The sequence below is a fragment of the Mus musculus genome, chromosome 3 (assembly GCF_000001635.26).
Source record: "Mus musculus strain C57BL/6J chromosome 3, GRCm38.p6 C57BL/6J".
In the NCBI taxonomy this organism is placed as follows: Eukaryota; Metazoa; Chordata; class Mammalia; order Rodentia; family Muridae; genus Mus; species Mus musculus.
This window is the reverse complement of record NC_000069.6, coordinates 159,225,023-159,251,867: the sequence shown is the minus strand read 5'-3', so window position 1 is coordinate 159,251,867 and position 26,845 is coordinate 159,225,023. Positions and strand designations below refer to the sequence as shown.

At 40.2% G+C, this 26,845-nt stretch overlaps 1 long non-coding RNA gene across 1 annotated transcript in view; it reads right to left on the bottom strand.

The window, feature by feature from the left end:
* Window positions 1–26,845, bottom strand: part of Gm20752 (predicted gene, 20752) — a 231,717-nt gene that overhangs the window by 56,213 nt on the left and 148,659 nt on the right. Inside the window, exon 4 of the long non-coding RNA NR_040750.1 lies at window positions 9,507–9,623. This is a non-coding gene — a long non-coding RNA (predicted gene, 20752). The remainder of the gene's footprint in view (window positions 1–9,506; window positions 9,624–26,845) is intronic.

Here is a 26,845-nt window from a genome sequence, read left to right as displayed (position 1 = left end):
AAGCACCAACCAAAGAAAACACATGGTGGAATTCATGGCACTAGCTGCATATGTAGCAGAGGATGGCCCATTTGGTCATCAATGGGAGGTGAGGCCCTTGGTCCTGTGAAGGTTATATGCCCTAATATAGGGGAATGCCAGGAACAGGATGCAGGAGTGGATGGTTGATGAGCAGGGGGAGGGGAGAAGGGATAGGGGTTTTCAGAGGGGAAACTAGGAAAGGGGATAACATTTGAAATGTAAATAAAAAATATCTAATAAAAATAAAATTAAAAATTAAAAATCAAGAATCTGTAGAATACTATAAAGGTTGTATTAAGAGTGAATCTTTTAGTTATATATGCCTGCAACAGAAAAAAAAGAAAAAAAAAAAGAAAAAGAAAAAATCTGGAATGAAGTTCCAGGAGCCTGCAGGGAAAGAAGGGGAAGACCAGCTGCCAGAGTGAAATGTTTCATACAGTCCCTCATTTCACCTTCCACAGTCTTCATGACAGCTATTATTACTTGCATGTTTACAATGAAGAAATGAAAGCCAAAGGACCTGATATTAGAAAACTTAACTCAGTAATTTCTTACCTTAAATAGTCTTTCAATTTCTTTCTTTCTTTCTTTCTTTCTTTCTTTCTTTCTTTCTTTCTTTCTTTCTTTCTTCCTTTCTTTCTTTCTTTCTTTTTTTTTAAAATCAGGCCAAAATGAAATGTCTGAGATCTCCCTTGTGACTTAGCTTTTCCTTTCTCAGTGAGATTCTTCTCTTTCTTTTTGGATCTTCCTTATACCACAGGTTTAATGGATAAAACAAACAAATCTTATATTTAGTGGTATGCCAAGGAACTCAGCGTTAGACATAGAAGGATGAGCAAAGGAGAGTTGCAACATATTCTTCCAGATAGCAGAGAGGTCTTCATGAGTCAAAGATAACCTTTCAATGAGGGGCTAAGAGAAGTGAGATGAACTTTCTGACACACACTTATGACAAGTAAGCTGGTACATAGAGATGTCAAAACAGTCAACACAAGGTGTTTTCATGTAGGGAAATGCTATTGTATGGTCAAAGGCCAATTAAAATGGGTGCTATAGTTGAGATATTGGAAAGAGAGATTTGTCCTCATTGGAAATAATTTGGGATCATTCGTCAAGGATAAAACAATTTTTCTTAAAATAAAAAAAATGTGAGGAAAAAGTAGGGTAAAATGGGTAAAATTGAAATATGGTTTTTCATAGAAAATGTAAGAAGTTGTTTTGATCTGGCTTGAAAATAGTAGGGGGTCTTAAGAATATAGTGAAACATAATGCTTAGAAAATAGGTTGAGATATGTTTTTGAGTACTTACAATCAAAAAATCTTGACAACAATAAAGAGATAATTATGATTTATTGAGTTATTTTATGTTGAAAGATAAAATTATTTCATCTGTAAAAACCTAACTTTGATACCTGTGAAGGATATAGTAGGGTGTATCTGTGGCACATAATTGAATAGAGAGTTGTGATGGTTAGTTTTAAATGACAACTGGCTATACAACCAAGAATCTCAACTAATGGATTGCCTAAATCAGATAGCCCTATGAGCATGTATGTCCAGGATTACTTTGATTGTTAGGAAATCCAGGCTATTATCGACTGCATCACTCCTTCTGTGGAAAAAAGAAGTGGTAGTGATCCCTTCTGGTCCAAGCCAGCACCGGGGTACCTTGGGCGTGGAGTCTGCGGATACCCGCAAGGTCTGCACAAGACCCTCCACGGGATCTTAAGACCTCTGGTGAGTGGAACACAGCTTCTGCTCCAATCCAATCTCGTGAGACCTGAGACAGCATTAATTAGGTAAGCAGAAAACCCAGCCTGATCAGGGTCACAAGTCCCTTCCGGTCCATGCCAGCACCAGGGTACCTTGGGTATGGAGACTGCAAACACCACAAGGTCCTCACAGGACCCTCCACGGGATTTTAAGACCTCTGGTGAGTGGATCACAACTTCTGCCAGGAGGCAGGTTCAAACACCAGATATCTGGGCAGCTTCCCTGCATGAGGAGAGCTTGGCCGCAGAGAGTACTCTGAACACTAAAACTCAGGAGAGATCTAGTCTCCCAGGTCTGCTAATAGAGGCTAACATAATCACCTGAGGAACAAGCTCTAACCAGAGACAACTATAACAACTAACTCCAGAGATTAGCAAAACGCAAACATAAGAATCTTACTAGCAGAAACCAAGACCACTCACCATCATCAGAACGCAGCACTCCCACCCCACCCAGTCCTGGGCACCCAAACACACCCAAAAAGATAGTCCTGGATTTAAAAGCATATCTCATGAGGATGGTAGAGGACATCAAGAAGGACCTTAATAACTCACTTAGAGAAATACAGGAGAAAACTGCTAAACTAGTAGAAGACCTTAAAGAGGAAGCACAAAAATCCCTTATAGAATTGTAGGAAACATGACCAAACAGGTGATGGAATTGAATAAAACCATCCAAGACCTAAAAAAGGGAAGTAGACACAATAAAGAAAACCCAAAGTGAGGCAACTCTGGAGATAGAAACACTAGGAAAGAAATCTGGAACCATAGATGCCAGCATCAGCAACAAAATACAAGAGATGGAAGAGAGAATCTCAGGTGCAGAAGATTCCATAGAGAACATTCGCACAACAATCAAAGAAAATACAAAATGCAAAAAGATCATAACTCAAAACATCCAGGAAAACCAGGATACAATGAGAAGACCAAACCTACGGATAATAGATGTAGATGAGAATGAAGATTTTTCAACTGAAAGGACCAGCAAATATCTTCAACAAAATTATAGAAGAAAACTTTCCAAACCTAAAGAAAGACAAGCCCATGAACATAAAAGAATCCTACAAAACTCCAAATAGACTGGACCAGAAAAGAAATTCCACCTGACACATAATAATCAGAACAACAAATGCACTAAATAAAAATAGAATATTAAAAGCAGTAAGGGAAAGAGGTCAAGTAACATATCAAGGCAGGCCTATCAGAATTACATCAGACTTTTCACCAGAGACTATAAAAGCCAGAAGATCCTGGACAGATGTTATAGAGACACTAAGAGAACAAAAATGCCAGCCCAGTCTACTATACCCAGCCAAACTCTCAATTACCATAGATGAAGAAACCAAAGTATTCCATGACAAAACCAAATTCACACATTATCTTTCCACAAATCCAGCACTTCAAAGGATAATAACAAAAAAAATAACAATACAAGGACAGAAACCACACCCTAGAAAAAGCAAGAAAGTAATCCCTCAATAAACCAAAAAGAAGACAGCCACAAGAACATAATGCCAACTCTAACAACAAAAATAATAGGAAGCAACAATTACTTTTCCTTAATATCTCTTAATATCAATGGATTCAACTCCCTAATAAAAAGACACAGACTAACAGACTTGCTACACAAAAAGGACCCAACATTTTGCTCCTTACAGGAAACCCATCTCAGGGAAAAAGACAGACACTACCTTAGAGTGAAAGATTGGAAAACAATTTTCCAAGCAAATGGTCTGAAGAAAGAAGCTGGAGTAGCCATTCTAATATCAAATAAAATCGACTTCCAAACCAAAGTTATCAAAAAAGACAAGGAGGGACACTTCATACTCATCAAAGGAAAAATCCTCCCAGAGGAACTATCAATTCTGAATATCTATGCTCCAAATACAAGGGCAGCCACATTCATTAAAGAAACTTAAGTAAAGCTCAAAGCACACATTGCACCTCACACAATAATAGTGGGAGACTTCAATGTATCGCTCTCATCAATGGACAAATCATGGAAACAGAAACTGAACAGGGACACAGTGAAACTAACAGAAGTTATGAAACAAATGGACTTAACAGATATCTACAAACATTTTTATCCTAAAACAAAAGGATATACCTTCTTCTCAGCACCTCATGGTACCTTCTCCAAAATTGATCATATAATTGGTCACAAAACAGGCCTCAACAGATACAAAAATATTGAAATTTTCCCATGCATCCTATTAGACCACAATGTACTAAGGCTTATCTTCAATAGCAATATGAATAATAGAAAGCCAACATTCACGTGGAAAAAGAGCAACACTCTTCTCAATGCTACCTTGGTCAATGAAGGAATAAAGAAAGAAATTAAAGACTTTTTAGAGTTTAATGAAAATGAAGCCACAACATACCCAAACTTTTGGGACACAATGAAAGCATTTCTAAGAGGGAATCTCATAGCTCTGAGTGCCTCCAAAAAGAAACTAGAGAGAGCACACACTTGCAGCTTGACAACACACCTAAAAGCTCTAGAAAAAAAGGAAGCAAATTCACACAAGAGGAGTAGAAGGCAGGAAATAATCAAACTCAGGGGCAAAAACATCCAAGTGGAAACAAGAACTATTTAAAGAATCAACCAAACTAGGAGGTGGTTCTTTGAGAAAATCAACAGGATAGATAAATCCTTAGCCAGACTCACTAAAGGGCACATAACCAGTATCCTAATTAACAAAATCAGAAATGAAAAGGGAGACATAACAACAGATCCTGAGGAAATCCAAAACACCATTATATCCTTCTACAAAAGGCTATACTCAACAAAACTGGAAAACCTGGACGAAATGGACAAATTTCTGGACAGATACCAGGTACCAAAGTTAAATCAGGATCAAGTTAACAATCTAAACAGTCCCATATCCCCTAAAGAAATAGAAGCAGTCATTAATAGTCTCCCAACCAAAAAATGCCCAGTACCAGATGGGTTTAGTACAGAGTTCTATCAGACCTTCAAAGAAGATCTAATTTCAGTTCTGCACAAACTATTCCACAAAATACAGGTAGAAAGTAATCTACCCAACTCATTCTATGAAGCCACTATTACTCTGATACCTAAACCACAGAAAGATCCAACAAAGATAGAGAACTTCAGACCAATTTCCCTTATGAATATAGATGCAATAACACTCAATAAAATTCTCACTAACCAAATCCAAGAACACACTAAAACAATCATCCATCCTAACCAAGTAGGTTTTATTCCAGGGATGCAAGGATGACTTAATATACGGAAATAAATCAAGGTAATCCATTATATAAACAAACTCAAAGGTAAAAACCACATGATCATCTCATTAGACACAGAGAAACATTCAACAAAATCCAGCACCCATTCGTGATAAAAGTCTTTGAAAGATCTGGAATTCAAGGTCCATACCTAAACATGATAAAAGCAATCTACAGCAAACCAGTAGCCAACATCAAAGTAAATTGTGAGAAACTGGAAGCAATCGCACTAAAATCAGGGACTAGACAAGGCTGCCCACTTTCTCCCTACCTATTCAAAACTGTACTTTATGTCCTAGCCAGAGCAATTCGACAACAAAAGGAGATCAAGGGGATACAAATTTGAAAAGAAGAAGTCAAAATATCACTTTTTGCAGATGATATGATAGTATATATAAGTGACCCTAATAATTCCACCAGAGAACTCCTAAACCTGATAAACAGCTTCGGTGAAGTAGCTGGATATAAAATTAATGTAAACAAGCCAATGTTCTTTCTGTACACAAAGAATAACCAGGCTGAGAAAGAAATTAGGGAAACAACACCCTTCTCAATAGTTACAAATAATATAAAATACCTTGGCGTGACTCTAACTAAGGAAGTAAACATCTGTATGATAAGAACTCCAAGTCTCTGAAGAAAGAAATTAAAGAAGATCTCAGAAGATGGAAATATCTCCCATGTTCATGGGTTGGCAGGATCAACATTGTAAAAATGGCTATCTTGCCAAAACGCATCTACAGATTTAATGAAATCCCCATCAAAATTCCAACTCAATTTTTCAAGAATTAGAAAGAGCAATCTGTAAATTTATCCAGAATAACAAAAACATAGGATAGCAAAAAATCTTCTCAAGGATAAAAGAACCTACAGTGGAATCACTGTGCCAGACCTAAAGCTTTACTACAGAGCAATTGTGATAAAAACTGCATGGTACTGGTATAGCAGTAGACAAGTAGACCAGTGGAATAGAATTGAAGACCCATAAATTAACCCACACACCTATGGTCACTTGATCTTCAACAAGGGAACTAAAACGATCCAGTGGAAAAAAGACAGCTTTTTCAACAAATGGTGCTGGCACAACTGGTCTTTATCATGTAGAAGAATGCGAATTGATCCTTTCCTATCTCCTTGTACTAAGATCAAATTAAGTGTATCAAGTAACTCCACATAAAACCAGAGACACTGAAAATTATAGAGGAGAAAGTGGGGAAAAGCCTCGAAGATATGGGCACAGGGGAAAAGTTCCTGAATAGAACAGCAATGGCTTGTTCTGTATGATTGAGAATTGACAAATGGGACCTCATGAAACTGCAAAGCTTCTGTAAGGCAAAAGACACCGTCCATAAGATAAAAAAGGCCACAAACAGATTGGGAAAGTATCTTTACCTATCCTAAATCAGATAGGGGACTAATATCCAATATATATAAAGAATTCCAGAATGTGGCCTCCAGAATATCAAATGACCCCATTAAAAAATAGGGCTCAGAGATAAACAAAGAATTCTCACCTGAGTAATACCGAATGGCAGAGAAGCACCTGAAAAAATGTTCAGCATCCTTAATCATCAGAGAAATGCAAATCAAAACAACCCTGAGATTCCATCTCACACCATTCAGAATGGCTAAGATAAAAAATTCAGGTGACAGCAGATGCTGGTGAGGATGTGGAGAAAGGGGAACACTCCTCCATTGTTGGTGGGATTGCAAGCTTGTACAACCACTCTGGAAATCAGTCTGGCGGTTCCTCAGAAAATTGGCCATAGTACTGCTGGAGGATCCCGCAATACCTCTCCTGGGCATTTATTCAGAAGATACTCCAACTAGTAAGAAAGACACATGCTCCACTATGTTCATAGCACCTTTATTTATAATAGCCAGAAGCTGGAAAGAACCCAGATGCCCCTCAACAGAGGAATGGATAAAAAAAATGTGGTACATTTACACAATGGAGTACTACTCAGTTATTAAAAAGAATGAATTTATGAAATTCCTAGGCAAATGGTTGGACCTGGAGGGCATCATCCTGAGTGAAGTTACCCAATCACAAAAGAACTCAAATGATATGTACTCACTGATAAGTGGATATTAGCCCAGAAACTTAGAATACCCAAGATATAAGATACAATTTGCAGAACACATGAAACTCAAGAAGAATGAATACCAAAGTGTAGACACTTTGCCCCTTCTTAGAATTGGGAACAAAACACCCATGGAAGGAGTTACAGGGACAAAGTTTGGAGCTGAGACAAAAGGATGGACCATCTAGAGCCTGCCATATCCAGGGATCCATCCCATAATCAGCCTCCAAATGCTGAAACCATTGCATACACTAGCAAGATTTTGCTGAAAGGACCCTGATATAGCTGTCTCTAGTGAGACTATGCCGGGGCCTAGCAAACACATAAGTGGATGCTCACAGTCAGCTATTGGATGGATTACAGGGCTCCCAATGGAGGAGCTAGAGAAAGTACCCAAGGAGCTTAAGGGATCTGCAACTCTGTAAGTGGAATAACATTATGAACTATTACCCCGGAGCTCTTGACTCTAGCTCCATATATATCAAAAGATGGCCTTGTTTGTCATCACTGGAAAGAGAGGCCCATTGGGCATCCAAACTTTATATGCCCCAGTACAGCGGAATGCCAGGGCCAAAAAGTGGGAGTGGTTGGGTAAGCGAGGGGTTGGGGTGGAGGGTACTGGGGACTTTTGGGACAGTATTGGAAATGTAAATGAGGAAAATACCTAAAAAAAAAAAATAGAAGTGGTAGTGATGGGGTGGGCATCCAGAGCAGATAAGAGTGAAGGAAAAATAACAGGCATGCAACCAAGCAGCATAGGAACATTTTATTTTCCTCTACTTGTAACTTTAATTTTTTAAATTTTTTATTAGATTTCTTTATTTACATTTCAAATGTTATCCCATTTCCTCCTTTCCTCTCTGAAAAACCCCTATATCCTTCCACCTCCCCCTGCTCCCCAATCCACCCATTCCTGCTTCCTTGTACTAACATTTGTGACTTTTAATGTTGTTTGACTAACTGCTTTAAGTTCCTGCCTCAACCTCCTTTCAATGAGGGGCTATAAATGCGATTGTAAGCAGAATGTTTTAATATAGCAATAGAACTTAAACCAATAAAATGTCAAGTAAAGTAGCACAATAGCTGTGGAAGATGGTACATGAGCTATCTAGTACTATGTATCAGATTACTCTAAAATGTAGAACAGCAAACACTATCTTTTGATTATTTTTTTCTTTTTTTTGGCCATTTTACTTATTTACATTTCAAATGTTATCCTTCACAGTTTCCACTCCACAAGCCCCCATCCCTTCCTTCCTCTCCCTGCCTCTATGAGGGTGCTTCCCAGCCCACCCACCTACTCCTACCTCAGCACCCTAGAGTTCCCCTATCCTGGGTCATCAAGCCTCCACAAGACCAAGGGGATCCCCTCCCGAGCCATGTGCTCCCTGTGTGTACTCTTTGGTTGGTGGTTTAGTCCCTGGAAGCTTTGGGAGTTCTGATTGGTTGATACTGTTTTTTTTTTTTTTTTCCTATGGGGCTGAAAACTCTTTCAGTTCCTACACTCCTTGCCCTAACTTCTTCATTGGGGTCACCAAACTCAGTCCAATATTTGGCTGTGTACATTCTCTGGCTCTGGCAGATCCTCTTAGGGGAAAGTTATACGGGGCTTCTGTCAGTAAGTACTTCTTGGCATCAGCAATGTTGTCTGGGTTTGGTGTCTGCAGATTGGATGCATCCCTAGGTGAGGCAGTCTCTGGAATGGCCTTTTCTTAAGTTTCTGTTCCACTCTTTTCCCCTGAATTTCCTTTTGACAAGAGAAATTCTGGATTAATGTTTTTGAGGTGGGTGGGTGGTCCCATCCCTCAACTCAGGGCCATGCCTATCCACTGGATATGGTCTCTACAGGTTCTATCTCCCGTTTGTTGGATATTTTGGCTAATGCCCTCCCTGTTGGGTCCTGGGAACCTTTTGTGTCCCTGGTATCTGGGACTTTCTTGTGGCTACCTGCAGTTTCCACCTCTGCCACTGCTGCACACCTACTTTTAAATTCCTGACCCTCTGTACTTCTCCTTCAATATCTGAATTGGCCACCCCTTTATTCCTCCTCCTTCTCTCTCCCTCTATTTCCCAGAGACTATTCTCTTCCTCCTACTGAGTAGGACTGAAGCATCCACTCTTTGGTGTGATCTTTCTTCTTCATTTCCATATGGTCTGTGAGTTGTATCATGGATATTCTGATCTGCTTTTTGGCTAATATTCACTTATCAGTGAGAACATACTTTGTGTATGGTTTTTACATGCTAGAGAACCTGGTGCATCTTGACTGGATGTCAGTGGCTCTAAATTTCTAGTGCAATGAAAGATATCTTTCTGGGTCTTCTATGGTTGTTGTGAAAAATAAATTAGAGAGTCTGTATTCAAATTCACTCACCTGGTTATTTATAGGCTTTTGTTTCTTAAGAGTTGTTGGCTTGAAGCATCCTTCGCTTATGAGTGTGTTTCTTCATAGGGCAACACACCAAGTGGCTGTTGCTTATCTTCAGAGCAACTAAAAAGAAACCAAACACAAGTGCCCAAAAGATATCTGCAGCTTCTTTATAACCAGTTTTTAGAGTGACTTCATGTTAAGCTTGCCACATATCTTTACCAGAAAAAAAAGTTAAAACCAGCAGATACTTAAAAAGAGATGATTATACAAGCATAGTGATATTAGGATCATCAAAATCATTTTGAAGGTTGGCTTTCTCATAGAACCTCTGGGGGTTAACTCATATCTTCCATGATGTTGAAGTCTTGGCTCTCAGTATTTCAGAATGTAACTGTTTGGACATAGAACTTTAGGATATGCAATCAAGGTAAAGGAAGATTATATGTGTAGGTATTGATACATGTAAGAGTAGTTTTTATCAGAATAGGAGATGGCAAAGACAAACTCAGAGAAGATCTTATGAAAACAGAGAAAGACAGGCACTGACTAGACAGGAGAGAGGCTCTAGCACAGCCTCTAGCATGACAAAGTCCTGCTGATACCTTGACTGTGAACTCTTGCCTCTTTAACTGAGAGACAGACTATTGTTATTGCAGCAGGAAATTGATGTAGGGATGAAGACTTCAACTGGAGTAATGAAAAGAAAAGGAAAAAGGAGACAATCATAAGTAGCATTCAATTGTATTTTTTGTTCTTTGATGATAAAATAGTAACTCTTAGGAAACAAATGAGATCATTGGGAACAAATGAAATTAAATTATTTTTCTTTGCTTATGTATGTACTCATTATCTGGCTCAGTAGAAGAAGCAGAATTGTTAAGGCAGAGACAATATAAGAGTATATAAAATATAATTTTTATATGTACATCTGAATCAGAATGAATTTTGAATAAGAAGACACTGAAACGGAGTTTGAGATGCAAGGTGTAGAATCCAGTTTAGAAGGGGCAAGAAACAGGGCCATGCAGAGAAAGAATTCTGCATGCAGCATGGGCTCTCTCACAAAAGCTTTGGAAAAAGCATTGCTTATTTAAATATCTGATCCATATATTTTAGTTCAATTTAATTTTTTAACCTATTCACTTTACATCTCACTCACTGGCCCCCTCAAAGTCACGCCCTCCAATAATCCTTCCCCGTGCCGCTCCCCTTTTTCTTTAAGAAGGAGGGGCCCCTCCATGGGTATCCTTCCATCCTGGCACTTCAAGACTCTGTGAAGCTAGGCACTTCCTCTCCCACTGAGGTCAAACAAGACACCCCAGATAGAAGAACATATCACACTCATAGGCAGCAGCTTTTGGGATAGCTTCCATTACAGTTATTCAAGACCCACATAAAGACTAAACTATAGATGTGCTACATAGTTCATTTATTTAAGAATCTTGCCTTCTACTCTGTAAGTTTTTCTGAAGACCATGGCTAAAGAGCATAAATTATGCTGATGTATCAACAATGTCTTAGAACTAGAATATTCAGTTGTTTTAACCAATCTGATAAAGCACATTTGTTGCCATCAATGCCTTAGAAGCAAAAATGGAGCTCTGATGGATCCTCCAGTTTTGACCCAAGAGTTGCAGTTGTGTGGTATGCTAGGGAATCTTTATGCAATAATTCTGAGCTATCCCAAAATAAAATCTTTCAAATGGCTTTTTAAAGAGAGTCAAAGAGGAATGTTCTGAGTAGAGTACAGCTTAAGTATTACATCACTCTCTACCAGCAAGGTTTGATAATAGTGAAAATAATAGCAACTTAAAATTTCTAAATAGCAATTCATATTTGCAGAGAATTTCACAAAGATTGTATATGGAAGACTTGAAAAAGATGAAAGGAGGTATACTGCTTGCATAATCACAGTAAAGAATTGAGGTCTGAAATTAGAAACCATTTCAACCTTTCCTTGCCCTGAATTTTCTTCTTTTGAAGTTCAGGAGAGTGCTCTTACAGCACTCAAACAGGCCATTTAAACTCCCTATACATAGAACTATTTGGTATATCTTCCATTCCCTTTTATCTCAGAGCATTTGGGAGACTCTTAGCTGGAACTCTTAGGTCTCCGTGTGCTTTTTGTGGTGGTGGTTTACTGGGTAAGATCTAAATGATATACATGGCAGGTAGAAATTTAGATTATCCTGATCCATGTGAAAATATCTCAAATACTGATGACCTTATGTCCTAGAAGTTCACAAGGCCATCAGAAGGATCTTGGAGCTATGTAGTGGAAAACAAGTTCAATATACTGGAAAACTTGTCCATTTACCACCCTAAATCTTGACCTCAAACTGACTCTAGTGTTTATTTCTGGACTTGAATCATTATGCTACACTTAAAAAGTGAAACCAAATGAGACTGCTGTAATTTTGAAGGTCTCAGAGGGCCTTTAACTTATGCCAATAGTTTTCACAGTGGATTGTTTGGAGCTTGCCTTGACATATCACAGCACAGTTTTCAGTGAGTGGTGGCTTTCATAAAATCTCCTGAATTTTTTGGACTAGTGGTGATCAAGAATTTCTTTCCAAAGTTATAGCCCTAGAAAGACTTGAGACCCCACTGAGTAGGGGTTTTGGGGTTGAGGGGTAGAAACATACTCTTAGAGATGGGGGAGGTAGAATAGAACGAGGAACTGTCAGAAGGTGGAACAGAAGGGGGATAACAACTGGATGTAGAAAAGAAATTATTATTATTATTATTATTATTATTATTAATAGGAGAAGGAAGTGGCCAAATGCTTCCACTCAAAGCAAAAATAAATTAAGATATCTAATGTTCTAGCAGTAACTCTCTTATTTCACTGTCAGTGACATTAACCCAGAGCATCTTCAATATTATCTACATGATATGTGTTCAATGTAGCAAATAGGATCAGAAACCTGATTTCCAATCTAACTCTACTAACCACTGAATGAGCAATGTTTCTAATTACAAAATGATTTATTAACATTTCATGGTTTCTCTCTTCAAAGTAAATAAAATTGTGAGATTAAATATTTATAAATCAGTTAGTATAAACATGGAAGAAACCATTCTACTCGAGTCCCGGGCTACCTTGCCAGCAGAGTCTTGCCCAACACCCGCAAGGGCCCACACGGGTCTCCCCACGGGACCCTAAGACCTCTGGTGAGTGGAACACAGCGCCTGCCCCAATCCAATCGCGCAGAACTTGAGACTGTTGTACATAGGGAAGCAGGCTACCCGGGCCTGATCTGGGGCACAAGTCCCTTCCGCTCGACTTGAGACTCGAGCCCCGGGCTACCTTGCCAGCAGAGTCTTGCCCAACACCCGCAAGGGCCCACACGGGACTCCCCACGGGACCCTAAGACCTCTGGTGAGTGGAACACAGCGCCTGCCCCAATCCAATCGCGCAGAACTTGAGACTGCTGTACATAGGGAAGCAGGCTACCCGGGCTTGATCTGGGGCACAAGTCCCTTCCGCTCAACTCGAGCCCCGGGCTACCTTGCCAGCTGAGTCGCCTGACACCCGCAAGGGCCCACACAGGATTCCACAGGAGATCCTAAGACCTCTAGTGAGTGGAACACAACTTCTGCCAGGAGTCTGGTTCGAACACCAGATATCTGGCTACCTGCCTTGCAAGAAGAGAGCTTGCCTGCAGAGAATACTCTGCCCACTGAAACTAAGGAGAGTGCTACCCTCCAGGTCTGCTCATAGAGGCTAACAGAGTCACCTGAAGAACAAGCTCTTAACAGTGACAACTAAAACAGCTAGCTTCAGAGATTACCAGATGGCGAAAGGCAAACGTAAGAATCCTACTAACAGAAATCAAGACCACTCACCATCATCAGAACGCAGCACTCCCACCCCACCTAGTCCTGGGCACCCCAACACAACCGAAAATCTAGACCCAGATTTAAAAACATTTCTCATGATGATGATAGAGGACATCAAGAAGGACTTTCATAAGTCACTTAAAGAATTACAGGAGAGCACTGCTAAAGAGTTACAGGCCCTTAAAGAAAAGCAGGAAAACACAGCCAAACAGGTAGAAATCATTAAAGAAAAACAGGAAAACACATCCAAACAGGTGATGGAAATGAACAAAACCATACTAGAACTAAAAGGGGAAGTAGACACAATAAAGAAAACCCAAAGCGAGGCAACGCTGGAGATAGAAACCCTAGGAAAGAGATCTGGAATCATAGATGCGAGCATCAGCAACAGAATACAAGAAATGGAAGAGAGAATCTCAGGTGCAGAAGATTCCATAGAGAACATCGACACAACAGTCAAAGAAAATACAAAATGCAAAAGGATCCTAACTCAAAACATCCAGGTAATCCAGGACACAATGAGAAGACCAAACCTACGGATAATAGGAATTGATGAGAATGAAGATTTTCAACTTAAAGGGCCAGCTAATATCTTCAACAAAATAATAGAAGAAAACTTCCCAAACATAAAAAAAGAGATGCCCATGATCATACAAGAAGCCTACAGAACTCCAAATAGACTGGACCAGAAAAGAAATTCCTCCCGACACATAATAATCAGAACAACAAATGCACTAAATAAAGATAGAATATTAAAAGCAGTAAGGGAAAAAGGTCAAGTAACATATAAAGGAAGGCCTATCAGAATTACACCAGACTTTTCACCAGAGACTATGAAAGCCAGAAGAGCCTGGACAGATGTTATACAGACACTAAGAGAACACAAATGCCAGCCCAGGCTACTATACCCGGCCAAACTCTCAATTACCATAGATGGAGAAACCAAAGTATTCCACGACAAAAACAAATTCACACAATATCTTTCCACGAATCCAGCCCTTCAAAGGATAATAACAGAAAAGAAGCAATACAAGGACGGAAATCACGCCCTAGAACAACCAAGAAAGTAATCATTCAACAAACCAAAAAGAAGACAGCCACAAGAACAGAATGCCAACTCTAACAACAAAAATAAAAGGGAGCAACAATTACTTCTCCTTAATATCTCTTAATATCAATGGACTCAATTCCCCAATAAAAGACATAGACTAACAGACTGGCTACACAAACAGGACCCAACATTCTGCTGCTTACAGGAAACCCATCTCAGGGAAAAAGACAGACACTACCTCAGAGTGAAAGGCTGGAAAACAATTTTCCAAGCAAATGGACTGAAGAAACAAGCTGGAGTAGCCATTTTAATATCGGATAAAATCGACTTCCAACCCAAAGTTATCAAAAAAGACAAGGAGGGACACTTCATACTCATCAAAGGTAAAATCCTCCAAGAGGAACTCTCAATTCTGAATATCTACGCACCAAATGCAAGGGCAGCCACATTCATTAGAGACACTTTAGTAAAGCTCAAAGCATACATTGCACCTCACACAATAATAGTGGGAGACTTCAACACACCACTTTCTTCAAAGGACAGATCGTGGAAAGAGAAACTAAACAGGGACACAGTGAAACTAACAGAAGTTATGAAACAAATGGACCTGACAGATATCTACAGAACATTTTATCCTAAAACAAAAGGATATACCTTCTTCTCAGCACCTCACGGGACCTTCTCCAAAATTGACCATATAATTGGTCACAAAACAGGCCTCAATAGATACAAAAATATTGAAATTGTCCCATGTATCCTATCAGACCACCATGGCCTAAGGCTGATCTTCAATAACAACATAAATAATGGAAAGCCAACATTCACGTGGAAACTGAATAACACTCTTCTCAATGATACCTTGGTCAAGGAAGGAATAAAGAAAGAAATTAAAGACTTTTTAGAGTTTAATGAAAATGAAGCCACAACGTACCCAAACCTATGGGACACAATGAAAGCATTTCTAAGAGGGAAACTCATAGCTCTGAGTGCCTCCAAGAAGAAAGGGGAGACAGCACATACTAGCAGCTTGACAACACATCTAAAAGCTCTAGAAAAAAAGGAAGCAAATTCACCCAAGAGGAGTAGATGGCAGGAAATAATCAAACTCAGGGGTGAAATCAACCAAGTGGAAACAAGAAGAACTATTCAGAGAATTAACCAAACGAGGAGTTGGTTCTTTGAGAAAATCAACAACATAGATAAACCCTTAGCTAGACTCACTAAAGGGCACAGGGACAAAATCCTAATTAACAAAATCTAAAATGAAAAGTGAGACATAACAACAGATCCTGAAGAAATCCAAAACACCATCAGATCCTTCTACAAAAGGCTATACTCAACAAAACTGGAAAACCTGGACGAAATGGACAAATTTCTGGACAGATACCAGGTACCAAAGTTGAAGCAGGATCAAGTTGACCATCTAAACAGTCCCATATCACCAAAAGAAATAGAAGCAGTTATTAATAGTCTCCCAACCAAAAAAAGCCCAGGACCAGATGGGTTTAGTGCAGAGTTCTATCAGACCTTCAAAGAAGATCTAATTCCAATTCTGCACAAACTATTTCACAAAATAGAAGTAGAAGGTACTCTACCCAACTCATTTTATGAAGCCACTATTACTCTGATACCTAAACCACAGAAAGATCCAACAAAGATAGAGAACTTCAGACCAATTTCTCTTATGAATATCGATGCAAAAATCCTCAATAAAATTCTCGCTAACCGAATCCAAGAACACATTAAAGCAATCATCCATCCTGACCAAGTAGGTTTTATTCCAGGGATGCAGGGATGGTTTAATATACGAAAATCCATCAATGTAATCCATTATATAAACAAACTCAAAGACAAAAACCACATGATCATCTCGTTAGATGCAGAAAAAGCATTTGACAAGATCCAACACCCATTCATGATAAAAGTTTTGGAAAGATCAGGAATTCAAGGCCCATACCTAAACATGATAAAAGCAATCTACAGCAAACCAGTAGCCAACATCAAAGTAAATGGAGAGAAGCTGGAAGCAATCCCACTAAAATCAGGGACTAGACAAGGCTGCCCACTTTCTCACTACCTTTTCAACATAGTACTTGAAGTATTAGCCAGAGCAATTCGACAACAAAAGGAGATCAAGGGGATACAAATTGGAAAAGAGGAAGTCAAAATATGACTTTTTGCAGATGATATGATAGTATATATAAGTGACCCTAAAAATTCTACCAGAGAACTCCTAAACCTGATAAACAGCTTCGGTGAAGTAGCTGGATATAAAATAAACTCAAACAAGTCAATGGCCTTTCTCTATACAAAGAATAAACAGGCTGAGAAAGAAATTAGGGAAACAACACCCTTCTCAATAGTCACAAATAATATAAAATATCTTGGCGTGACTCTAACTAAGGAAGTGAAAGATCTGTATGATAAAAACTTCAAATCTCTGAAGAAAGAAATTAAGGAAGATCTCAGAAGATGGAAAGATCTCCCATGCTCATGGATTGGCAGGATCAACATTGTAAAAATGGCTATCTTGCCAAAAGCAATCTACAGATTCAATGCAATCCCCATCAAAATTCCAACTCAATTCTTCAACGAATTGGAAGGAGCAATTTGCAAATTTGTCTGGAATAACAAAAAACCTAGGATAGCAAAAAGTCTTCTCAAGGATAAAAGAACTTCTGGTGGAATCACCATGCCAGACCTAAAGCTTTACTACAGAGCAATTGTGATAAAAACTGCATGGTACTGGTATAGAGACAGACAAGTAGACCAATGGAATAGAATTGAAGACCCAGAAATGAACCCACACACCTATGGTCACTTGATCTTCAACAAGGGAGCTAAAACCATCCAGTGGAAGAAAGACAGCATTTTCAACAATTGGTGCTGGCACAACTGGTTGTTATCGTGTAGAAGAATGCGAATCGATCCATACCTATCTCCTTGTACTAAGGTCAAATCTAAGTGGATCAAGGAACTTCACATAAAACCAGAGACACTGAAACTTATAGAGGAGAAAGTGGGGAAAAGCCTTGAAGATATGTGCACAGGGGAAAAATTCCTGAACAGAACAGCAATGGCTTGTGCTGTAAGATCGAGAATTGACAAATGGGACCTAATGAAACTCCAAAGTTTCTGCAAGGCAAAAGACACCGTCAATAAGACAAAAAGACCACCAACAGATTGGGAAAGGATCTTTACCTATCCTAAATCAGATAGGGGACTAATATCCAACATATATAAAGAACTCAAGAAGGTGGACTTCAGAAAATCAAATAACCCCATTAAAAAATGGGGCTCAGAACTGAACAAAGAATTCTCACCTGAGGAATACCGAATGGCAGAGAAGCACTTGAAAAAATGTTCAACATCCTTAATCATCAGGGAAATGCAAATCAAAACAACCCTGAGATTCCACCTCACACCAGTCAGAATGGCTAGGATCAAAAATTCAGGTGACAGCAGATGCTGGCGTGGATGTGGAGAAAGAGGAACACTCCTCCATTGTTGGTGGGAATGCAGGCTTGTACAACCACTCTGGAAATCAGTCTGGCGGTTCCTCAGAAAACTGGACATAGTACTACCGGAGGATCCAGCAATACCTCTCCTGGGCATATATCCAGAAGATGCCCCAACAGGTAAGAAGGACACATGCTCCACTATGTTCATAGCAGCCTTATTTATAATAGCCAGAAGCTGGAAAGAACCTAGATGCCCCTCAACAGAGGAATGGATACAGAAAATGTGGTACATCTACACAATGGAGTACTACTCAGCTATTAAAAAGAATGAATTTATGAAATTCCTAGCCAAATGGATGGACCTGGAGGGCATCATCCTGAGTGAGGTAACACATTCACAAAGAAACTCACACAATATGTATTCACTGATAAGTGGATATTAGCCCCAAACCTAGGATACCCAAGATATAAGATATAATTTGCTAAACACATGAAACTCAAGAAGAATGAAGACTGAAGTGTGGACACTATGCCCCTCCTTAGATTTGGGAACAAAACACCCATGGAAGGAGTTACAGAGACAAAGTTTGGAGCTGAGATGAATGGATGGACCATGTAGAGACTGCCATATCCAGGGATCCACCCCATAATCAGCATCCAAACGCTGACACCATTGCATACGCTATCAAGATTTTATTGAAAAGACCCAGATGTAGCTGTCTCTTGTGAGACTATGCCGGGGCCTAGCAAACACAGAAGTGGATGCTCACAGTCAGCTAATGGATGGATCATAGGGCTCCCAATGGAGGAGCTAGAGAAAGTAGCCAAGGAGCTAAAGGGATCTGCAACCCTATAGGTGGAACAACATTATGAACTAACCAGTACCCCGGAGCTCTTGACTCTAGCTGCATATATATCAAAAGATGGCCTAGTCGGCCATCACTGGGAAGAGAGGCCCATTGGACTTGCAAACTTTATATACCCCAGTACAGGGGAACACCAGGGCCAAAAAGGGGGAGTGGGTGGGCAGGGGAGTGGGGGTGGGTGGATATGGGGGACTTTTGGTATAGCATTGGAAATGTAAATGAGTTAAATACCTAATAAAAAATGGAAAAAAAAAAAAAAGAAACCATTCAGACATCATGTGCTAAAGTCACCAGGAAATAAGCTGTGGATAGTTTAATAGTGATCATAAGAGCCAACTAATGGCAGAAAAATCTCTAATTTCAATAGCAAGTTAAAATGTACAAATTTTCAGAGAAAAACAGGAGAAAAAGGAAAACATCCAGAGTTAGCCCTGGAAGGTTTTGCTTGTTTGGGGAGTGATAGTATGCCAATATATGGCCAGATGGGATTAGCATATAGTCTCTAAAACTCAGCACTGACTCTTCAGAAGCAGGCATTTAAGAATAGATATCAGGCTTCCTTGCTTAGGTCTTCTTTTTTGTTTAGCATTTTTGGGTCTATGGAGTATAACATGGTACCAGTATTTTACGGTTAATATCCATTTATAAATAATAGGCCTTTCCTATCATTATTAAATTAATATAGTATTAGCCCACCCTATTGAACAGATTTCCTACACATCAATGTAAAGATTATCCTTCCTGAATTAATGAGGATTAAACTAATTAATTAATGATTTTATATAGTTCCTGATTTGATTCAAATAATCTTAGAAAATGTTAAGAAATGGTTTTTGTTGTTTTGCTAGAAAGATGTAATAAAGTTAGAATCAAGAATAGATACAATTTGCAAAACACATGAAACTCAAGAAGAAGGAAGACCAAAGTGTAGATACTTTGTCCCTCCTTAGAATGGGGAACAAAATAACCATGTAAGGAGTTACAGAGAAAAAGTTTGGAGCTGAGACAGAAGGAAGGACTACACAGAGACTGCCCCATCTGGGGATCCATACCACAGTCAACCACCAAACACAGACACTATTGCATACACCAGCAAGATTTTGCTGACAGTACCCTAATATAGTTTTCTTTTGTGAGGCTATGCCAGTGCCTGACAAATACAGAATTAGATGCTCACAGTCATCTCTTGGATGGAACACAGGGCCCCCAGTGGAGGAGCTAGAGAAAGTACCCAAGGAGCTGAAGGGGTCTGTAACCCTATAGGAGGAACAACAATATGAACTAACCAGTACTCCCTGAGCTCATGTCTCTAGCTGCATATGTAGCAGAAGATGGCCTAATCAGCCATCATTGAGAGGAGAAGCCCTTGGTCTTGCAAAGATTGTATGCCCCAGTATAGGTAATGCCAGGGCCAGGAAGCAGGAGTGGGTGGGTTGGGGAGCAGAGTGGGGAGGGGATAAGGGAATTTCGGGATAGCATTTGAATTTTAAATGAAGAAAATATCTAATAAAAATATTGTTTAAAAACGTTCAGCATCCTTAGCCATCAGGAATATGCAAATCAAAAAAAAAAAAAAGAATAGAATGTACCCACTCCTCATAATAGTAAGTAAAGGGTGCATAGTAAGAAATACATTTGATTTCACAATTAAACTAAAAAGAGAAATAGGATTGGGAAGAATTTTTGTACAAGAAGAAACATTCAAATCCAAGGATGAACCAACAGTTATGCACTATGATAAGAAAGGCCATGTGAAAACAGTTGCTTTAAACTAATAATGAGCTAATAGAATGAATCACTTATTTGAACTTAATATCAACATCCTTTTGGCACTCCCATTTTGTGTAAAATTTTATCTATGACATAATTTTCCAAGAACTTTCTCTATAAAAACCCAGAGGAAAGAAATAAAGATGATGGTTTTGCTTGCTGGGCTCTGTGCCACTTACCCATCCATCCATCCATCCATCCATCTATCCATCCATCCATCCATTCATTCATCCGTTCATTTATCCATCCAAAGTTAGTGATGTGACTATTTTCTGCTTCACCTGTTGGGAGCCGCCCCCACATTCGCCGTTACAAGATGGCGCTGACATCCTGTGTTCTAAGTGGTAAACAAATAATCTGCGCATGTGCCAAGGGTATCTTATGACTACTTGTGCTCTGCCTTCCCCGTGACGTCAACTCGGCCGATGGGCTGCAGCCAATCAAGGAGTGACACGTCCGAGGCGAAGGAGAATGCTCCTTAAGAGGGACGGGGTTTTCGTTTTCTCTCTCTCTTGCTTCTTGCTCTCTTTTCCTGAAGATGTAAGAATAAAGCTTTGCCGCAGAAGATTCTGGTCTGTGGTGTTCTTCCTGGCCGGTCGTGAGAACGCGTCGAATAACAATTGGTGCCGAATTCCGGGACGAGAAAATCCGGGACGAGAAAAAACTCCGGACTGGCGCAGGAGGGATACTTCATTCCAGAACCAGAACTGCGAATCAAGGTTATAAGGTTCCCGTAACACAGACTGTTGAGAAGGATTCAACTGCCGAATTCAGAACTCATCAGCTGGGGAACGACGGTGATAAAGGTTCCCGTAAAGCAGACTGTTAAGAAGGATTCAACTGTATGAATTCAGAACTTTTCAGCTGGGGAACGAGGTAAGTCTGATCTTGAACTTTCTAAGGAAATTCAGGACAGTCTATCAGAAGTAAAGTGGAAAATGTTTGGCCTTGAATTTTTTCTAGTGTTAGGAGCCCTTTTGTTCCTTTTCACATGTTATATAGTGCTTAAGATAGGGCTGAAAATTCTAGAGGAAATTCAGGACAGTCTATCAGAAGTAAAGCGGGGAGAGAGAGTAGGAGCAAGGAGAAACGGTAAGTATACAGGCCTTTCCAAGGGTCTTGAACCCGAGGAAAAGTTAAGGTTAGGTAGGAATACCTGGAGAGAGATTAGAAGAAAAAGAGGAAAAAGGGAGAAGAAAAAAGATCAATTAGCGGAGGTCTCTAGGAGAAGGAGCCTGTGCTCTGAAGAAACAGACTGGGAGAAAAAAGCGGCTCATTATGAAAGAAAAGGATACCAGCCGCCAAGTAAAGTGCTAACTAGTCATTTAAGGAAAAAGCCAAAAGCGGCTGGCGAAGGCCAGTTTGCTAATTGGCCTCAGGGCAATCGGCTACCAGGTGCACTCCCGCCCTATGCGGAGTCCCCGCCCTGCGTAGTGCGTCAGCCCGTAGTGCGTCAGCAATGCGCAGAGAGGCAGTGCGCAGACTCATTCATTCCCCGAGAGGAACAAAGGAAAATAGAACAGGCATTTCCAGTCTTTGAAGGAGCCGAGGGTGGGCGTGTCCACGCTCCGGTAGAATACGTACAGATTAAGGAAATTGCTGAGTCGGTCCGTAAATATGGAATCAATGCTAACTTTACCTTGGTGCAGTTAGACAGGCTTGCTGGCATGGCACTAACTCCTGCCGATTGGCAAATGATTGCAAAAGCCGCTCTCCCTAATGTGGGCAAATATTTGGAATGGAGATCTCTGTGGCGAGAGGCTGCACAGGCGCAGGACCGAGCAAACGCTGCTGCTTTAACTCCAGAGCAGAGAGATTGGACTTTTGACTTGTTAACGGGTCAGAGAGCTTATTCTGCTAAACCTGATAAGAGGTATCAATGGAAGGTCTTACCACAGGGGATGTCCAATAGTCCTACAATGTGCCAGCTTTATGTGCAAAAAGCTCTTTTGCCAATGAGGGAACAATTCCCCTCTTTAATTTTGCTCCTTTACATGGATGACATCCTCCTGTGCCATAAAGACCTTACCATGCTACAAAAGGCATATCCTTTTCTACTTAAAACTTTAAGTCAGTGGGGTTTACAGATAGCCACAGAAAAGGTCCAAATTTCTGATACAGGACAATTCTTGGGCTCTGTGGTGTCCCCAGATAAGATTGTGCCCCAAAAGGTAGAGATAAGAAGAGATCACCTCCATACCTTAAATGATTTTCAAAAGCTGTTGGGAGATATTAATTGGCTCAGACCTTTTTTAAAGATTCCTTCCGCTGAGTTAAGGCCTTTGTTTAGTATTTTAGAAGGAGATCCTCATATCTCCTCCCCTAGGACTCTTACTCTAGCTGCTAACCAGGCCTTACAAAAAGTGGAAAAGGCCTTACAGAATGCACAATTACAACGTATTGAGGATTCGCAGCCTTTCAGTTTGTGTGTCTTTAAGACAGCACAATTGCCAACTGCAGTTTTGTGGCAGAATGGGCCATTGTTGTGGATCCATCCAAACGTATCCCCAGCTAAAATAATAGATTGGTATCCTGATGCAATTGCACAGCTTGCCCTTAAAGGCCTAAAAGCAGCAATCACCCACTTTGGGCAAAGTCCATATCTTTTAATTGTACCTTATACCGCTGCACAGGTTCAAACCTTGGCAGCCACATCTAATGATTGGGCAGTTTTAGTTACCTCCTTTTCAGGAAAAATAGATAACCATTATCCAAAACATCCAATCTTACAGTTTGCCCAAAATCAATCTGTTGTGTTTCCACAAATAACAGTAAGAAACCCACTTAAAAATGGGATTGTGGTATATACTGATGGATCAAAAACTGGCATAGGTGCCTATGTGGCTAATGGTAAAGTGGTATCCAAACAATATAATGAAAATTCACCTCAAGTGGTAGAATGTTTAGTGGTCTTAGAAGTTTTAAAAACCTTTTTAAAACCCCTTAATATTGTGTCAGATTCCTATTATGTGGTTAATGCAGTAAATCTTTTAGAAGTGGCTGGAGTGATTAAGCCTTCCAGTAGAGTTGCCAATATTTTTCAGCAGATACAATTAGTTTTGTTATCTAGAAGATCTCCTGTTTATATTACTCATGTTAGAGCCCATTCAGGCCTACCTGGCCCCATGGCTCTGGGAAATGATTTGGCAGATAAGGCCACTAAAGTGGTGGCTGCTGCCCTATCATCCCCGATAGAGGCTGCAAGAAATTTTCATAACAATTTTCATGTGACGGCTGAAACATTACGCAGTCGTTTCTCCTTGACAAGAAAAGAAGCCCGTGACATTGTTACTCAATGTCAAAGCTGCTGTGAGTTCTTGCCAGTTCCTCATGTGGGAATTAACCCACGCGGTATTCGACCTCTACAGGTCTGGCAAATGGATGTTACACATGTTTCTTCCTTTGGAAAACTTCAATATCTCCATGTGTCCATTGACACATGTTCTGGCATCATGTTTGCTTCTCCGTTAACCGGAGAAAAAGCCTCACATGTGATTCAACATTGTCTTGAGGCATGGAGTGCTTGGGGGAAACCCAGACTCCTTAAGACTGATAATGGACCAGCTTATACGTCTCAAAAATTCCAACAGTTCTGCCGTCAGATGGACGTGACCCACCTGACTGGACTTCCATACAACCCTCAAGGACAGGGTATTGTTGAGCGTGCGCATCGCACCCTCAAAGCCTATCTTATAAAACAGAAGAGGGGAACTTTTGAGGAGACTGTACCCCGAGCACCAAGAGTGTCGGTGTCTTTGGCACTCTTTACACTCAATTTTTTAAATATTGATGCTCATGGCCATACTGCGGCTGAACGTCATTGTTCAGAGCCAGATAGGCCCAATGAGATGGTTAAATGGAAAAATGTCCTTGATAATAAATGGTATGGCCCGGATCCTATCTTGATAAGATCCAGGGGAGCTATCTGTGTTTTCCCACAGAATGAAGACAACCCATTTTGGGTACCAGAAAGACTCACCCGAAAAATCCAGACTGACCAAGGGAATACTAATGTCCCTCGTCTTGGTGATGTCCAGGGCGTCAATAATAAAGAGAGAGCAGCGTTGGGGGATAATGTCGACATTTCCACTCCCAATGACGGTGATGTATAATGCTCAAGTATTCTCCTGCTTTTTTACCACTAACTAGGAACTGGGTTTGGCCTTAATTCAGACAGCCTTGGCTCTGTCTGGACAGGTCCAGATGACTGACACCATTAACACTTTGTCAGCCTCAGTGACTACAGTCATAGATGAACAGGCCTCAGCTAATGTCAAGATACAGAGAGGTCTCATGCTGGTTAATCAACTCATAGATCTTGTCCAGATACAACTAGATGTATTATGACAAATAACTCAGCAGGGATGTGAACAAAAGTTTCCGGGATTGTGTGTTATTTCCATTCAGTATGTTAAATTTACTAGGACAGCTAATTTGTCAAAAAGTCTTTTTCAGTATATGTTACAGAATTGGATGGCTGAATTTGAACAGACCCTTCGAGGCTTGCCATCATTCAGGTCAACTCCACGCGCTTGGACCTGTCCCTGACCAAAGGATTACCCAATTGGATCTCCTCAGCATTTTCTTTCTTTAAAAAATGGGTGGGATTAATATTATTTGGAGATACACTTTGCTGTGGATTAGTGTTGCTTCTTTGATTGGTCTGTAAGCTTAAGGCCTAAACTAGGAGAGACAAGGTGGTTATTGCCCAGGCGCTTGCAGGACTAGAACATGGAGCTTCCCCTGATATATCTATGCTTAGGCAATAGGTCGCTGGCCACTCAGCTCTTATATCTCACGAGGCTAGTCTCATTGCACGAGATAGAGTGAGTGTGCTTCAGCAGCCCGAGAGAGTTGCAAGGCTAAGCACTGCAATGGAAAGGCTCTGCGGCATATATGAGCCTATTCTAGGGAGACATGTCATCTTTCATGAAGGTTCAGTGTCCTAGTTCCCTTCCCCCAGGCAAAACGACACGGGAGCAGGTCAGGGTTGCTCTGGGTAAAAGCCTGTAAGCCTAAGAGCTAATCCTGTACATGGCTCCTTTACCTACACACTGGGGATTTGACCTCTATCTCCACTCTCATTAATATGGGTGGCCTATTTGCTCTTATTAAAAGAAAAAGGGGGAGATGTTGGGAGCCGCCCCCACATTCGCCGTTACAAGATGGCGCTGACATCCTGTGTTCTAAGTGGTAAACAAATAATCTGCGCATGTGCCAAGGGTATCTTATGACTACTTGTGCTCTGCCTTCCCCGTGACGTCAACTCGGCCGATGGGCTGCAGCCAATCAAGGAGTGACACGTCCGAGGCGAAGGAGAATGCTCCTTAAGAGGGACGGGGTTTTCGTTTTCTCTCTCTCTTGCTTCTTGCTCTCTTTTCCTGAAGATGTAAGAATAAAGCTTTGCCGCAGAAGATTCTGGTCTGTGGTGTTCTTCCTGGCCGGTCGTGAGAACGCGTCGAATAACATTCACCCAGTGTCTTTGTGTCTCTGTGAGTGACATCTTTCTTTTCTATTTTCTCTCTGGTTCAAAAGGAGTTAAGCAGCCTGGACAGTGCAGGGCTTCTGGCTGCCTCGCCAAAAAAGAGAAGCTTGTAAAAATAAAGTATTTTACTTAACTATCTACTGTTAAATAGCATGTATTAATATTAGCGCTTATTTAAGCACAAAGAATAAAGGGTTAAAATTTTAGCATAGAACAATAAAAAAAGAGTTAATAAAGAGTTAAGTTTTCAGCACTAATGAAGCACAGAACAGGAATAGAGAGTTATATAATAGAGATACAGCATTTAATAAAACCCAGAGATTCATAAGCTAAAAATAAAGCACAGAGAGATAAAGAAAATAAGAAGCCACAGAGTTAAAGAGAAAAACCAGCAGTTTTTGGCCACAGAATAAACAAGAATCCAGCACCTTGCAGCAAGATTATTAAACAAACAAACAAACAAACACAAGGGAGAGAATAGATAGAAACAGAGTTCACATAGGAAACTATGAGATGTTAAAAGAGATTTGAGTTTTCAATTTTGTAACAGGAAGGTACTGGAAGCTTGGAAAAGATTGTTATATCTGCCTGGGGAGTCTGGCCTTAGAGAAGCTGGCTAAGGTGGGACACAGTATTTGATCCGGACCAAAAGACTAATGATCTCTGGCCTTGTAACTTTCTCTAACTGTACTGGATGTTATACTTAACACTTGCCTCAGGTGGCAGTGCAGGCTACATCAATATTGGCATGGTGGGCAGTGCAACCCATGGATAATAACATAGCTAGAAAGAATTTTAAAAGCATTTAAAAGGAAAAGCATAACTTTACATATAAAGGAATCCTTCTTACATTATAAACATACTTC